The sequence below is a fragment of the Danaus plexippus genome (assembly GCF_018135715.1).
Source record: "Danaus plexippus chromosome 29 unlocalized genomic scaffold, MEX_DaPlex mxdp_37, whole genome shotgun sequence".
Lineage (NCBI taxonomy): Eukaryota > Metazoa > Arthropoda > Insecta > Lepidoptera > Nymphalidae > Danaus > Danaus plexippus.
The window spans coordinates 1,627,728-1,635,000 of NW_026869858.1; the positions used below are offsets into that span (position 1 = coordinate 1,627,728).

General features: G+C 45.5%; 3 non-coding genes across 3 annotated transcripts in view; all 3 read left to right on the plus strand.

Moving 5' to 3' along the window:
* Positions 1-601: 601 nt before the first annotated feature.
* LOC133320575 (small subunit ribosomal RNA) lies at positions 602-2,504 on the plus strand. Its single transcript, XR_009753823.1, has one exon. It is a non-coding gene; the product is annotated as a small subunit ribosomal RNA (ribosomal RNA).
* A 1,263-nt stretch (positions 2,505-3,767) lies between these two features.
* On the plus strand, positions 3,768-3,924 carry LOC133320572 (5.8S ribosomal RNA). Its single transcript, XR_009753820.1, has one exon. It is a non-coding gene; the product is annotated as a 5.8S ribosomal RNA (ribosomal RNA).
* Positions 3,925-5,446: 1,522 nt separating this feature from the next.
* LOC133320583 (large subunit ribosomal RNA) overlaps positions 5,447-7,273 on the plus strand; it is a 4,021-nt gene continuing 2,194 nt past the window's right edge. The window contains exon 1 of the ribosomal RNA XR_009753831.1: positions 5,447-7,273. This exon is cut by the window's right edge and continues 2,194 nt beyond it. This is a non-coding gene — a ribosomal RNA (large subunit ribosomal RNA).

The window sequence follows — 7,273 nt, forward strand, 5'->3', positions numbered from 1 at the left end:
TGTGTTGACCGCCGACGGTCGTCGCGTAGTACTTAGCTATACATATCACGATGTGTTTCACACAACGTTTTATAATGGTTAGTATGAAGCGTGATCGTTCTAACGGGGTCGTATTGTACAAAATTTGCTTCCGTCGTGTTGCGCGTAAGTGTGACCGCCGGAGACAATCCCTTAGTAGATAATCCGCCCGAAATAGAATCTATTGGTACTAGATCTCTCTAACACCGTGCGATGATACCGATGTTTGACGTGTCGTATTTGTTAACGCATATATGACAATGTTAACCGATATTAAAGGTGTACGATCTCGTTATAAAAGTAACGATCAACAATATGAAACTTTTTGATGCGTTCAAAATGTTTTCATAATAAATATATATATAATATATATAAAATATGAATTAAGAAAGAGAGGAGGAGGAGGAGGAGTATGATATAAAATGTGTGTGTATATTTCAAAGAAAATATACAAAAATGAATAAATAAATAAAAACAAAATAATAATCAGGCCACCGTTACGTGCCCTCGCTTCCTATACCACAATATAAGAGCGAACGCGTACGATGCGCTCTCGATTGAGAGTTAACTAAAATTAGCTAGCTCCCTGGTTGATCCTGCCAGTAGTTATATGCTTGTCTCAAAGATTAAGCCATGCATGTCTCAGTGCAAGCCGTATTAAGGCGATACCGCGAATGGCTCAATATATCAGTTTTGGTTCCTTAGATCTTACTCAGTTACTTGGATAACTGTGGTAATTCTAGAGCTAATACATGCAATCAGAACTCTGACCAGTGATGGGATGAGTGCTTTTATTAGATCAAAACCAATCGACGGAGGGCCTCGCGTCCGAAGTCGTTAATTTTGATGAATCTGGATAACTTTTGCCGATCGCATGGTCAAGTACCGGCGACGCATCTTTCAAATGTCTGCCTTATCAACTTTCGATGGTAGTTTCTGCGACTACCATGGTTGTCACGGGTAACGGGGAATCAGGGTTCGATTCCGGAGAGGGAGCCTGAGAAACGGCTACCACATCCAAGGAAGGCAGCAGGCGCGCAAATTACCCACTCCCGGCACGGGGAGGTAGTGACGAAAAATAACGATACGGGACTCTTACGAGGCCTCGTAATCGGAATGAGTACACTTTAAATATTTTAACGAGGAACAATTGGAGGGCAAGTCTGGTGCCAGCAGCCGCGGTAATTCCAGCTCCAATAGCGTATACTAAAATTGTTGCGGTTAAAAAGCTCGTAGTTGCATTTGTGCGCCGCGCTGTCGGTGCACCGCATCCGCGGTGATACTGACACGTCTGCGGAGCATATCGTCGGTGAGCCGGCGGTAAAACGCCGGTTCAATATCAAAATCCTATCGCGGTGCTCTTCAGTGAGTGTCGAGATGGGCCGACAATTTTACTTTGAACAAATTAGAGTGCTCAAAGCGGGCTCAAAACGCCGCTTGAATATTTCGTGCATGGAATAATAGAATATGATCTCGGTTCTATTTTGTTGGTTTTCAGAACTCCGAGGTAATGATTAATAGGGATAACTGGGGGCATTCGTATTGCGACGTTAGAGGTGAAATTCTTGGATCGTCGCAAGACGAACATCAGCGAAAGCATTTGCCAAAGGTGTTTTCATCAATCAAGAACGAAAGTTAGAGGTTCGAAGGCGATTAGATACCGCCCTAGTTCTAACCGTAAATATGTCATCTAGCGATCCGCCGACGTTATTACAATGGCTCGGCGGGCAGCTTCCGGGAAACCAAAGATTTTGGACTCCGGGGGGAGTATGGTTGCAAAGCTGAAACTTAAAGGAATTGACGGAAGGGCACCACCAGGAGTGGAGCCTGCGGCTTAATTTGACTCAACACGGGAAATCTCACCAGGCCCGGACACCGGAAGGATTGACAGATTAATAGCTCTTTCTTGATTCGGTGGGTGGTGGTGCATGGCCGTTCTTAGTTGGTGGAGCGATTTGTCTGGTTAATTCCGGTAACGAACGAGACTCTAGCCTGCTAAATAGGCGTCGTCATTTAGGTGTGAGCGATTTCGGTCGTTCAACTCACTGACGGCGTATTAAAATTCTTCTTAGAGGGACCGGCGGCTTCGAGCCGCACGAGATTGAGCAATAACAGGTCTGTGATGCCCTTAGATGTCCTGGGCCGCACGCGCGCTACACTGAAGGAATCAGCATGTTCTCCCTGGCCTAGAGGCCCGGGCAACCCGTTGAAACTCCTTCGTGCTGGGGATTGGGGTTTGCAATTATCCCCCATAAACGAGGAATTCCTAGTAAGCGCGAGTCATAAGCTCGCGTTGATTACGTCCCTGCCCTTTGTACACACCGCCCGTCGCTACTACCGATTGAATGATTTAGTGAGGTCTTCGGACCGACACGCGGTGGCTTCACGGCCGTCGGCGTTGCTGGGAAGTTGACCAAACTTGATCATTTAGAGGAAGTAAAAGTCGTAACAAGGTTTCCGTAGGGGAACCTGCGGAAGGATCATTAACGTTATATAACATCCGATATCAAAGCGATATCAGGATGATTATGATAATATTATATATCCAAGTAAAAAGAGAGACACATATATAAAAATATATGATGCAAATTAAAAAAAAAAAGAGATGAAAGGGGCGGCATCTCAATAGAAATTAAATATATCTCAAAATAATATATAAATGAAAGGAAAATAAATAAATATTAAACAAAAAAAAAACAACTCTACACAAGCGTGTTATGATGTTTTTGAATGAATAAAAATATAAAAGATGTCAGGGGCGGGACATCAAAATAAAAGAGACACACAAAAACATACACTCGATTACGCCTAGCGTGTTGTCGTTGTTGTTGTTTGTGATGTTAAAAATAAATAAATAAATAAATAAATGAAAGAGAGATATATAAGATGTGAAGGGGCCACATCTAAAAAATAAATAAATCTCCAAGGAGATCGAAATAATATTATGATGATATGATGATGAAGGAGGAGGAAAAGATACGAAATTTAAAACGATTTGACGGATAAACGGATTCATTAGCGTCCCTTCCTTATCCGATACGCACATATGCACTGTATGAGCATACAATTTATATACTCTTGATGTATATATACGTATATGTTAAAACCAGATAACGTTGTAACTCGAAAGCGATATACTAGATATCATTGATTCATCCTATGTTTCTTAACTCTGGTAGATCTCATTTGACATAGACCGGTAAGAATCCGCGCCGCGAGTCTCTTGACGACTACTCAAGACCTTAATAAGTCTAGTCCGAGTTCTGTTTACTTGGTTGGATCAAGGGCGATTAGAGTGAACGTATAATCTGGGCGTTGAAGATAACATGCTGTGGTATATAGCGCTACTATCATTATCTTGTCATTTCGTTAATTCGTTAGGGACACTCTGAGTTTTTTATGCGGTCCGGTGGATTAGTTGTTTACCGTACGTTAACCACACGGGTAAATCCGGTGGGTCGGTTAGTCCACTTGGAGAGAACGTGGTGTGATACGTTTCGTTTGTCATGTCGTTCGCGTCTTTCTATATTATATATCAACATATCACATGTCAATGTGAAATATGTATGTATGTATAAGTAGATTTGATCGCGTCCGTAGGCAATATGAGGCGTATTGCAGCGTTATATAAATGGCAACACCCCCTATATGCGCACGATTGCCCTCTTTGTTTTTTTTTTTTTTTTTAAAAAAAAAGAAAATTTAAATGGTGAGCGTCGCCGTACACATGATATATTTATAAAAATCACTACCCTGAACGGTGGATCACTTGGCTCGCGGGTCGATGAAGAACGCAGTTAACTGCGCGTCATAGTGTGAACTGCAGGACACATTTGAACATCGACATTTCGAACGCACATTGCGGTCCGTGGAGAAATATCCAGGACCACTCCTGTCTGAGGGCCGGCTGTATAAAATAATACACCACACTGTTCCATCACGGTATGACACCTCATAACGCACGCGAACACAGAAAGAATTACATCCATCGCGCACAGACTCGCACATATACGCCACGGAAGTGTCGTTGTGTGTTCGTAGTGTGTGTGTGTATGTGTTTGTTCAGTTCGAATTATGTGTATCGTAGTTTTGTTGTTGTCGACTGTGCGAACATATGACGGTTCCGACGACTGCTAATGATCTTTTTATTCTTTTTATTGTTCTCTTTCTGACGAGACACAAACAGCACGAGAACACGACACACGCACAAACACGACGTCGTACCGCACGCGCGTGAGCGCGAACGCCTCCCTCTCGTAGTACACAGAAAAGACTATGATATCTTATTATGTGTCATTATACGAATCGGAGTTGTCGCACTCGTCGTAGTCGTCGTCGTCGTCGTCGTTGTCGTAGTCGTCGTTGTTGCTGTTGTGACCCATCATAGTGAGAGATTTAAATTGAATTATTGATTGTTTGCAAGTTCGTTTGTCCGTTTAAATATTATATGAGAAATATATATATACACACACGTATATGAAGACTATGAAACATTTTTTTCATTGTGTGAATATATCACATCGAAGTCGCGTGAGTGTTGTTGTCTGTGTATATGGTATGTATATATTATATAATACACCAACGATACTTAGTTACGCCTCGATCAAACAAGTGACACGAGATCGCATCTAGCGTCTGAGCATATATAATATGTGAAGACGGAAACGCACGACACCCGCACAAAAAAATATGAATCTTTGTATGTGTTTGTGTGTGTGTGATACGCGCGATGTTTTGCTGCAGAGAGCGTGATCCTTGCTCCCATCGTTGATCCGTTGCTTTATGATTATGATAATTGTGAAGCGATACGGTGATGTGAGAGGGTAAGAGAAGGTATCCGATGCTCTTTCGTATGCGATTACGTCGTCGTCGTTATTATGCACTTACACATCTACGTCTCTGATTTCAAGATATTTTTTTTGTCGATGTATGAGCGTTTTATGTTTTCTGTGTCCGATCGTTGTGCGTTTCTATTGTGTCGTTAAGGTCTGTGTTATAATAATATATATATATATCGTGGACGTGGACATCGAACGAAAACAACGCAATATCGCGCCTTCGTATATATGTGTGATATGTAATAAAACGATGAAAATCGAATTTGAGTGTTTCAAATATATAGTTATTCAATGTATGTGTTGTGTGCAAAAAAAAGTAGGCGGACACGACGTCCGAAGAGTGCATCGACGCCGTTTATGAAACCGAAACACTATCACAATCATATATTGTGTGTGTATAATTCGCGCAGACACGAGTACGTGAATCGTGCAGACTACCACACTGCGTGTGCGTGTGTGTGTATGTATAAACGTACTCGGTGTGTGTGTGTGATCATATCGCACATTATTATATGTATGTAAGATTCGTGTTTTAGTTTTGTGGCGTCGTAGCGCTGACGGATATCGCGTCTGCCTCGTTTTTTTATCGTTGGCCTCAGATCAGGGAGGATCACCCGCCGAATTTAAGCATATTAGTAAGCGGAGGAAAAGAAACTAACTAGGATTTCCTTAGTAGCGGCGAGCGAACAGGAAACAGCCCAGCACTGAATCCCGCGGTTGTAACGATCGCGGGAGATGTGGTGTTCGGGAGGTTCCGCTTTCTCGTCGTCGCCGCTCCTGTCCAAGTTCGTCTTGAACGGGGCCGTTTTCCCGTAGAGGGTGCCAGGCCCGTAGCGACGGAGCGAGACGGCGAGAGGGACACTCCTCAGAGTCGGGTTGCTTGAGAGTGCAGCCCTAAGTGGGTGGTAAACTCCATCTAAGGCTAAATATTACCGCGAGACCGATAGCGAACAAGTACCGTGAGGGAAAGTTGAAAAGAACTTTGAAGAGAGAGTTCAAGAGTACGTGAAACCGTTCAGGGGTAAACCTGCGAAACTCGAATGAACGAACGGAGAGATTCATCGTCGCTCGGCGGCGTACGGGCGTCGCGCCTCGATGTCGTGCTTGCGTCACGCAAGTGGCGTACGGCATGACACGGGTCGCGTCCGTCGACGTTCGCCGAAGGCGTGCACTTCTCTCTTAGTAATACATCGCGACCCGTTCGATGTCGGCATAAGCGCCGTTCGGGAGTCCAATCGTCGCGTTCACGCGTGGCGGCTGGACCGTGACGGTGGCCTGCCGGCTGTCGGACGGTAGTACAAAATCGTACAATATACGAATCGCGCACGCGTCTCAAAACGCGTCCGGCCCGACGCAAGCGTGCGCCGCATACAGTCTCTGTCCTGCCCGAGTGCGGATAGGGGCGCGGTGCTGCTGTCTGTCGCCGCCGTGCTGTCTCGGACTGTGCGCGTATCCGTCTGCGATGATTCATTTTCGGGCACTCGCAGGACCCGTCTTGAAACACGGACCAAGGAGTCTAGCATGTGTGCGAGTCATTGAGTTGTTTTTATAACACAAAACTGAAAGGCGTAACGAAAGTGAAGGTGAACGCTTGCCGTTCGCTCAGGGAGGATGGAGCGTCGGTCTTGATCGATCTCTCGCACTCCCGAGGCGTCTCGTTTCCAATCCGTGAATGCAGGCGCGCTCTGAGCACAGATGCTGGGACCCGAAAGATGGTGAACTATGCCTGGTCAGGTCGAAGTCAGGGGAAACCCTGATGGAGGACCGTAGCGATTCTGACGTGCAAATCGATCGTCGGAACTGGGTATAGGGGCGAAAGACTAATCGAACCATCTAGTAGCTGGTTCCGTCCGAAGTTTCCCTCAGGATAGCTGGCGTCGATAATTAACAGTCCCATCCGGTAAAGCGAATGATTAGAGGCATTGGGGCCGAAACGACCTCAACCTATTCTCAAACTTTAAATGGGTGAGAACTCCGACTTACTCGAACGATGAAGTCGGAGATCTGATGACGGTGCCAAGTGGGCCAATTTTGGTAAGCAGAACTGGCGCTGTGGGATGAACCAAACGTAGTGTTAAGGCGCCTAAAAAACGCTCATGGGACACCATGAAAGGCGTTGGTCGCTCATGACAGCAGGACGGTGGCCATGGAAGTCGGAATCCGCTAAGGAGTGTGCAACGACTCACCTGCCGAAGCAACCAGCCCTGAAAATGGATGGCGCTGAAGCGTTTTGCCTATACACTACCGTTACCGGCACGTGCGACGTTGTACGTTTGCGTCATTAAGCCGTAACGAGTAGGACGTGCGCGGCGGAGAGCGCAGAAGGGTCTGGGCGTGAGCCCGCTTGGAGCCTCCGTCGGTGCAGATCTTGGTGGTAGTAGCAAATACTCCAGCGAGGCCCTGGAGGACTGACGTGG